General features: G+C 36.5%; 1 long non-coding RNA gene across 1 annotated transcript in view; it reads left to right on the top strand.

Annotated features, from left to right (window-relative positions):
- The first annotated feature begins 1,897 nt into the window (after window positions 1-1,897).
- The window catches only part of LOC141410375 (uncharacterized), a 28,275-nt gene continuing 22,960 nt past the window's right edge, over window positions 1,898-7,212 (top strand). The window contains exon 1 of the long non-coding RNA XR_012435310.1: window positions 1,898-2,006. This is a non-coding gene — a long non-coding RNA (uncharacterized lncRNA). The remainder of the gene's footprint in view (window positions 2,007-7,212) is intronic.

The raw sequence follows: 7,212 nt of genomic DNA, 5'->3' as shown, positions 1-7,212 counted from the left end.
CCCTGTGGGAACACTGGCATCGGTGAGAGTCTACACAATCCTTGAATTAGTAAGCTTCTCAACAGGGGAGAGCTAAGACTTGTTATTCTATTTTAGATCTGAGAGAATGTCTCTAATCTACCCATGGCATTCTGAAAATGCCTTACCAATTATCTAAGCATTGTTGTGTAATTTTAAGATGTGCTGAAAGAATGTTGGCAAGATAGATGTTAGACAAGTAGATTTGACAATGGAATTCAAATTAGAGAAAATCAAAATTTTGTTGTTGTTGTTGTTCACTATACCACAATTTTTATAGATGTTCTTGAGAGGAGATATATAGTTGGCATTTGAAAATATACTGTAGAGATATATTGCAGGTATTCTTTAAAATAACTTTGTAATAATAAGAAAGAAAGACATATTTGATGTTCTTTTTTTTCATAAGTGATTAATCTGTTACTATGTAGAATTTCAAACTGAAGGGTAAGGACATAGAAATTTGGATAAGCCTATATTCAGTATGAAAGAAGAAAAAGAAACAAGAAATACGATATGAAGAGTTAAGCACTCATCTTTCTATTCGTTGTCAAACTGTAACAAATACAGAATTCTGCTTTAAACTTTAATACTCAGAAAACAATTAAATATATCTAGTATTTCTTTGATATATAGGTGTATATATACGTATGTCTTGGTTTGCTATAGTTTTTTGTTGGGAGAGGTAGAAGAAAGTGAAGTCTGTTTACAGGTTTGGGAAGGTGAGATTCAAGAAGGGATGAATGAAAATTGTATAGAGTTAGGTGAAAACTGATGGGCCATGGACTCAGAGGGGGTGGAAAGAAAATGTACAGCAGATAAAATTATATTTTGCCACAAAAATAGAAATTATATCTATAATGAGTTGAGTAAATAGGAGTTTCTTTTTCTTTTTATATTTTTATTAATTTAGAGAGTACAGGTACAATTTTGTTACACGGATATATTGCATAGTATTGAAGACTGAGCTTTCAGTGCAGCCATCACTGGAATAGTGTGCATTATACCTATTAAGTAATTTTTTATTCTTCAGGCCCCTCCCTTATTTTTCTTATTTATCAAGAATTCTTGAAGTAAGTGATTAAAGTCTCTGTTCAGTGGCTCAGTAATGGAAGGACCAAAGTTCTTCTCATAGGACAGCAAGAATGATTGCTGAATCCTGGACTCACGTTGATATTGATGGTAGGAGGAAGGAGACAGCCACATCTGTACCTCTGCTCTTTGATGCAAGGAATGTAATAGCTTTCCTAGAGATTTCTCTAGCAGACCTTAAATGATGTGATATTGATATGATTGGTCATATGTATAGACATCATTTTTTTGACGGAGGACTAAAAATCGTGGGTAATGGCAATATTAACATTGGCTTTGAACAATCATGAGACTGTCCTGGACTTGCCACAAAATTAAGGTTATGCTGGCAAAAATAAGAGAGGGTAGAATAATGTATATAAAAAGAACCGAATCTCTAATTAGAGGTAGTAAGTTTGAGGAAATGTGGAAATAGGTAAACTGGAATAACTGGTGGGAATGTTTCCCTCCAAAATAGAAAGTAAGTGAAAATAGAGGAAATACTAATCAGGGATTTAAAAGATCTGGATAAAGAAAATTCACAAAAAAAAAAAAAAAAAAAAAGAGGATCCTGCAGGGGCCTTTGAAAACAGTATGCTGAGAATAGATAGGGCTCAAGGACAGTATCTCCAATTGAACTTTTAATGAACTCCCGTAGGCGCCAAGAAGGCAGGCAGATAAGGAAGAGCATAGAAACAAGGAACTGAGTAGAAGGTTACATCTGGGAAAAGAAAGTTTGTTTTGCATTGCATTCTTTCTGCTGATGTGGGGTTTATGGAGTATAAATAAAGTGAGGCGGAGGCTCTGAGTGCGGCCGCCATGTTCTCTGTGTGTCTTTGTCTTTTGTGTGTTCTTTCATTCTCCACCACCCCCGGCACGGACCCCAACAAGTGGCGCAGCGAGCAGGGTCAGCACGGGTGAGTAGGGGAGAACAAGAAGGTGAACCCCCTAGGGGCGGGTAAGGCCCAGATATTGTTAAGGGGAACCTTCTTAAGCTTTCATTATGGGGAATTCCATCTCTCTGGCCTCAGAATATTTACGGCTGTTTCAAGGACTATTGCTGTCTATAGGAGTAGAAGTGAAAGAAAAAGACTTTGAAGCGATTGTTTGCCCATGTTGAACAACATTGTTACTGGTTTCAGTATCAGACTAAAGTGCAGCTGAATCGCAGAGAATGGTTACAGGTAGTAAAAACTTTGCTTAGAGCTCTCCAGTTAGGGGATATTATGCCTCTAAAATTGTGGACCTTGTGTGACTCTATCACTCAGACATTAGAGTTACTTGAGACTGATTCAGAGTGTGGTAATGTAGCCACAGGAGGAAAGGTATCTGAGGATTTGGAAAAATAAATAAATAAATAAATCTGAAATGGAGCCCATTTGTGCCAGGATAACAGAGGATGGTGGGGTTAGCAAAAGGGGGAGAAGAGAAAAAGCCAGCTCTTCCTTCTTCTAAGGGAAATTCTGACATGCAGTGTATTATGGAAATGCTTCAACAAATATTACAGATACATTTTTCTAATTCACCTTTGTGAGTTTTCCCTGTTTCTTTTCCTTCTGCCCTGTTAAAAGAGGATTTTCCAGTGCCTCCAACCCCCCGGCTTCCTTATCTTTACCTTTGTTTGGCAAAGTTGAAGCCCTGTTCACATCAGACATACTTTAAATTTATACTAAACATCTGTTTAATATGTCAAAACCAGTGTATATGTATATCTTGTTGTTTGTTAAAATATTATGAGTATTTCAATAGTCAATAAATAAGCACATTAACTATTAATATTAATATAGTATTAATAACCCCAGCTAGAAAATTGTTATGTTATAGGGGTGCATAGGTTCCACCAATTTACACTCCAAACAGAAGTTGAGTATTCGAGCTGCTTAACACATTAACTACCTCTTGATATTTTCTGTGTTTTTAAATTTTAACCATTGTATTGTGTATGTAATGATTCTCAATTTGGTATTAATATACATATTTCCTAGTGAGTAATGATGTTAGACATATAGGTTTATTGTCATTTCCTTGTTCTGCTACTTTTGGTTGGGTTATTTGCCTTTTCTTATTAATATGTTGAGATTCTTTATATTTGGGGATATGAGTATTATTATATATTATATATACTTTTAATTAAAAAAAAAAATTTAAGGAGCTGGATCTGTTTCCAATTATTTGTGCTTCTTTTGCTCCTAATGCTCAGTTTTCAAATGGTGGCAATAATGTCCAATTTAATGCCTTACAAATTAAATTTTTAAAAAGAAATGAAAGCAGCCATTTCTAACTATGGACCTCAATCTCCTTTTATCCTTGGTCTTCTTGATATTTTTCATCAGAAAATTTGATAATTCCTATAGACTGGAAGACTTTGGGGAAGGCTTTTCTTGATTGTTCTCAGTGGTTACAATTGCACAACTGGTAAATGAACAAGGTACATGTATAGGCTAGGAAAAATGTTATGTGTGATGCCCCTGGACCCACTGAGGAACAACTCACAGGCACGGGCCAATATGCTACTCTTAATGCTCAGGCTGGTCTAGATGATGTTGCCCTTACTCAAATCAAGACTTTGTTTTTAAGGGCCTGAAATAAGGTAGAGATAACAGGAAAATGTTCCCTTTCCTCTGTGAAGATTTTACAGGACACAAATGAACTATATCCAGATTTCGTAGCCCGTCTTCAGGATGCTGTCTTCAAAATTGTGGGTGCTGGCCTTGCTTCAAAAATTTTGTTATAAACATTGTCTTTTAAAAATGCTTATGCTGACTGTTAAAAATTATTAAAATCGTTAAAAGCCAATGGGGCCAATTTAGATAAATATATTAAAACTTGTGTTAGTGTTGGAGGGGCTATTTATAATGCTCAATTATTTGCTAGAGCTTTGTCTAAAGCCTTAAAAGGAAATAACAAACAAGGTGTTTGCTTTCAGTGTGGTAAACCTAGACATTTCAAAAAAGAATGTCATAAAAATTGAACACTTTTATCCCTCAAGGCAGAAAGCTGCCTTTAGAGGTGTACAAATGTTGTGGTAAAGGTCGACATTGGACAAATAAATGTCGTTCCAAAACTGATAAAAGTGGAAATTTACTGTCTCCTCTCCTGGGAAACGGGAGCCGGGGCCCACAGGCTTGGGGCCCCAACAATTACAATACAAGTCTACTACAATATTCAGTGAGCAATGGCCTACAACATTAAGGAATAAATTCAAGTCCTCCTTAAGGATCCCACACCTTACCCCAGTTTCTCAGCTTTATGCGGCAACTAAGCAGAGCGCCTCTGCTGACTTAGCTATTACTCAGCCTTATACTTTGTCTCCTAATAGAGGAGTATATAAATTAGTTATTAGAGTGTGTGGCCCTTTGCCAAAAGGACATGATATTACTAACAAAACTTTTATTTTGGTACAAGTTTCACAATTTATACGCCTAGAGGCAGGGGAACGTATTCTCAATAGAGAGGGTTTCGTAGCACAGAAAAAACTGTTTTTTGGGAAACTTTAGTTTCTAATCAAAAGCCCTTATGTTCATTGCACATTAATGAAATAGTTTTTAAAGTGTTAATGGATACGAGGGAGAATATGTCTATTATTTGTTTAAATTAGTGGCCTATACAATGGGAAAAAAGACAAGTTTCAGTTATACTCACTGGCTTGGGTGCTGCTTCTGTGATTTATCGAGATGTAGAACCTTTAACCTGTGTCAGTCCTAAAGGTCAACAAGGTCAAGTGTTTTTTTTTTAATTTTTATATTGTTCCTATCAATATTAATTTTTTGGGAACAAGATCTTTCACAACAATTTGCTGCTTTTTTAAACATCCCTCATATTTCCTCAGCTGCCAAAAATATGATGTTCAAAATGGGCTACAATCGTTTAAACTCATAGCCACCACTCCTATTTAGGTGAAACAGTGACCATTATTTAAAGAAATACTTAGGACTCTAAAAGAGTAAGTCAAAAAACAAATGGCCGAGAGGAATATAAAGCCACGTATTTCTGCATGGAATTCCCGTCTTTGTCTTGTCTTAAAACTATAAATGTTTACATTAAACCTAGGGAAAGTTTACAGCCTGGTTTTCCTAATCCTGCCCTTATCCCCCAAAGTTAAAACCAGAGAAAAGCAGCAAGATGCTTTTGTATCATTACAAACTCAGCTTTCTTTCGACTCACTTAATATTGCCACAGAAAAAAATTAACTGGATTTTCTTATTCAATATTTAGGTTATACTTTGGGGGCACAAAATATTCGACCCCAAAAAATTCAAATTCGACGTGATCATTTAAAAACATTAAATGATTTTCAAAAGCTTGTAGGAGACATTAATTGGATGCGTCCTGTTTTAGGAATACCAACATATCAGTTATATCATCTTTTTTCTATTCTAGAAGGAGACAGTCACTTGGACAACTCACGCCATTTAACTCTTTTGGCTTTACAGGAACTCCAGCTTGTAGAAGAGCAACTTTAAAAGGCCCCTTCCTGATGTTCCCCTTTCCTTTTGTGTATTTCATACTTTACTTTCTCCCACAGGAATGATTCATCAAACTAGTCGACCACTAAAATGGATCTTTTTGTCCAATAAAATATCTAAACGCTTGGCTACTTATATCGATCGTTTAGCTGAACTGATCATCAAAGGACGGCATCACTGTCGACAACTTTGGGGAGGAGATCCTTCCTTAATTATCTCTCAATTCACTCATAGTCAGATCACTTATCTTCTTGCAACTTCTGATTCTTGGCAAGAAGCTTCATCAATCTTGAGTTACAGTTTATCCTTATCCCTCGGTGTAATAGGGAGAATTGTTTGTTATTCTCATGGTCTTACTTGATTTCCCTACTACTGGTTGTAACATTGTTAGTGATTCTCAATACGCCATTTATGTTACTTCTTACATTTCTCAGGCCACTTTACCTCTTTGTGCTACTTCTTCTCTTCAAAAACTCTTTTCCTTGTTATCTTCTACTTTGAGCCAACGTCGAGCTCCTTTATTCATCACTCATCTTCGTTCTCATTCTCAACTTTCTGGACCATTAGTTCATGGTAATACTCAGATTGATTTGCTTTTAAAGGGCCACCTACATGCTGCAGAACAAAAATATACTCTACATCACACTAATAGTTCTGGCCTTCAACGATGGTTTCATTTAACTCATAAACAAGCTCGTTCTCTTATTCGAGCTTGTCCTTCCTGTGCTCCTTTGAGCATTCCATCCTTCCATCCTGGGGTTAATCCACGGGATGTCCCTTCTTTTGAACGATTAAAATGTTCATCATACCATTGATACCTTTTCTCATTTCTGTTATTACTCATCTCTTAGTTTGTTTCGCCATCATGGGCATTCCTCTTATACTTAAAACTGATAATGCCCCTGCTTATGTCTCTCATAAATTACAAGTTTTCTTACAGCAATACAATATTCAACATATCACCGGTATCCCGGGCAACAGTCAAGGTCAAGACATCATTAAGCGCGCAAATTTAACCTTAAAAACTCAACTGCTAAAACAAAAAAAAAAAAAAAGGGGGAAATGAGCCCCCCAAAAAACCAGATTTTTTTGAAGGTTAATCTTTCTACCTTAATTTTTTTGATTTTGGAGGTTCTTTTTACCTTAATTATTTTTTGAATCAATGGAGACAATTGCAAGACACCACTGTCGTAACCCATCTTTCTTCACCTCCCTCGGTGATAGTCCCCGCTGACAATTTAAAGATTTGGTATCCTAATGAAGAAGGTAAGTATGTTCAAGGGCAAGTTCTAAAACAGGGACGGGGCTATGCTCTTGTCCTTACAGGGAGTGGACCTGAGTGGTTTCCTACAAGATGATTGAAACCCTGTTGAAAAGAAAACTGGATTCAGCATGCATTTCTTCCTTTGTTGGATGTGCCTCGGCGGGGGACTTATTTCTCTTAGTGAGGCTTTGTATGAATATTGGACTTATATTCCCTTTCCGCCCTTGTATCAGGGAGTCGCCTGAGGGGAGGTGGAAATTAAGGTTTTCACCAATGACACTACTTGGATGCCGTCCCCCTATATAGACAAGGACAATATAGAACGGGAAACGGGAATTATAAAAAACACATATCAATTTGGAGTGGAAGGAGTTCCAATATGTATGGGAAATA

This window comes from Macaca fascicularis, chromosome 5 (genome assembly GCF_037993035.2).
Source record: "Macaca fascicularis isolate 582-1 chromosome 5, T2T-MFA8v1.1".
In the NCBI taxonomy this organism is placed as follows: Eukaryota; Metazoa; Chordata; class Mammalia; order Primates; family Cercopithecidae; genus Macaca; species Macaca fascicularis.
Note: the sequence above shows the minus strand (reverse complement) of the source record. Positions and strands in the feature narration are given on the sequence as shown.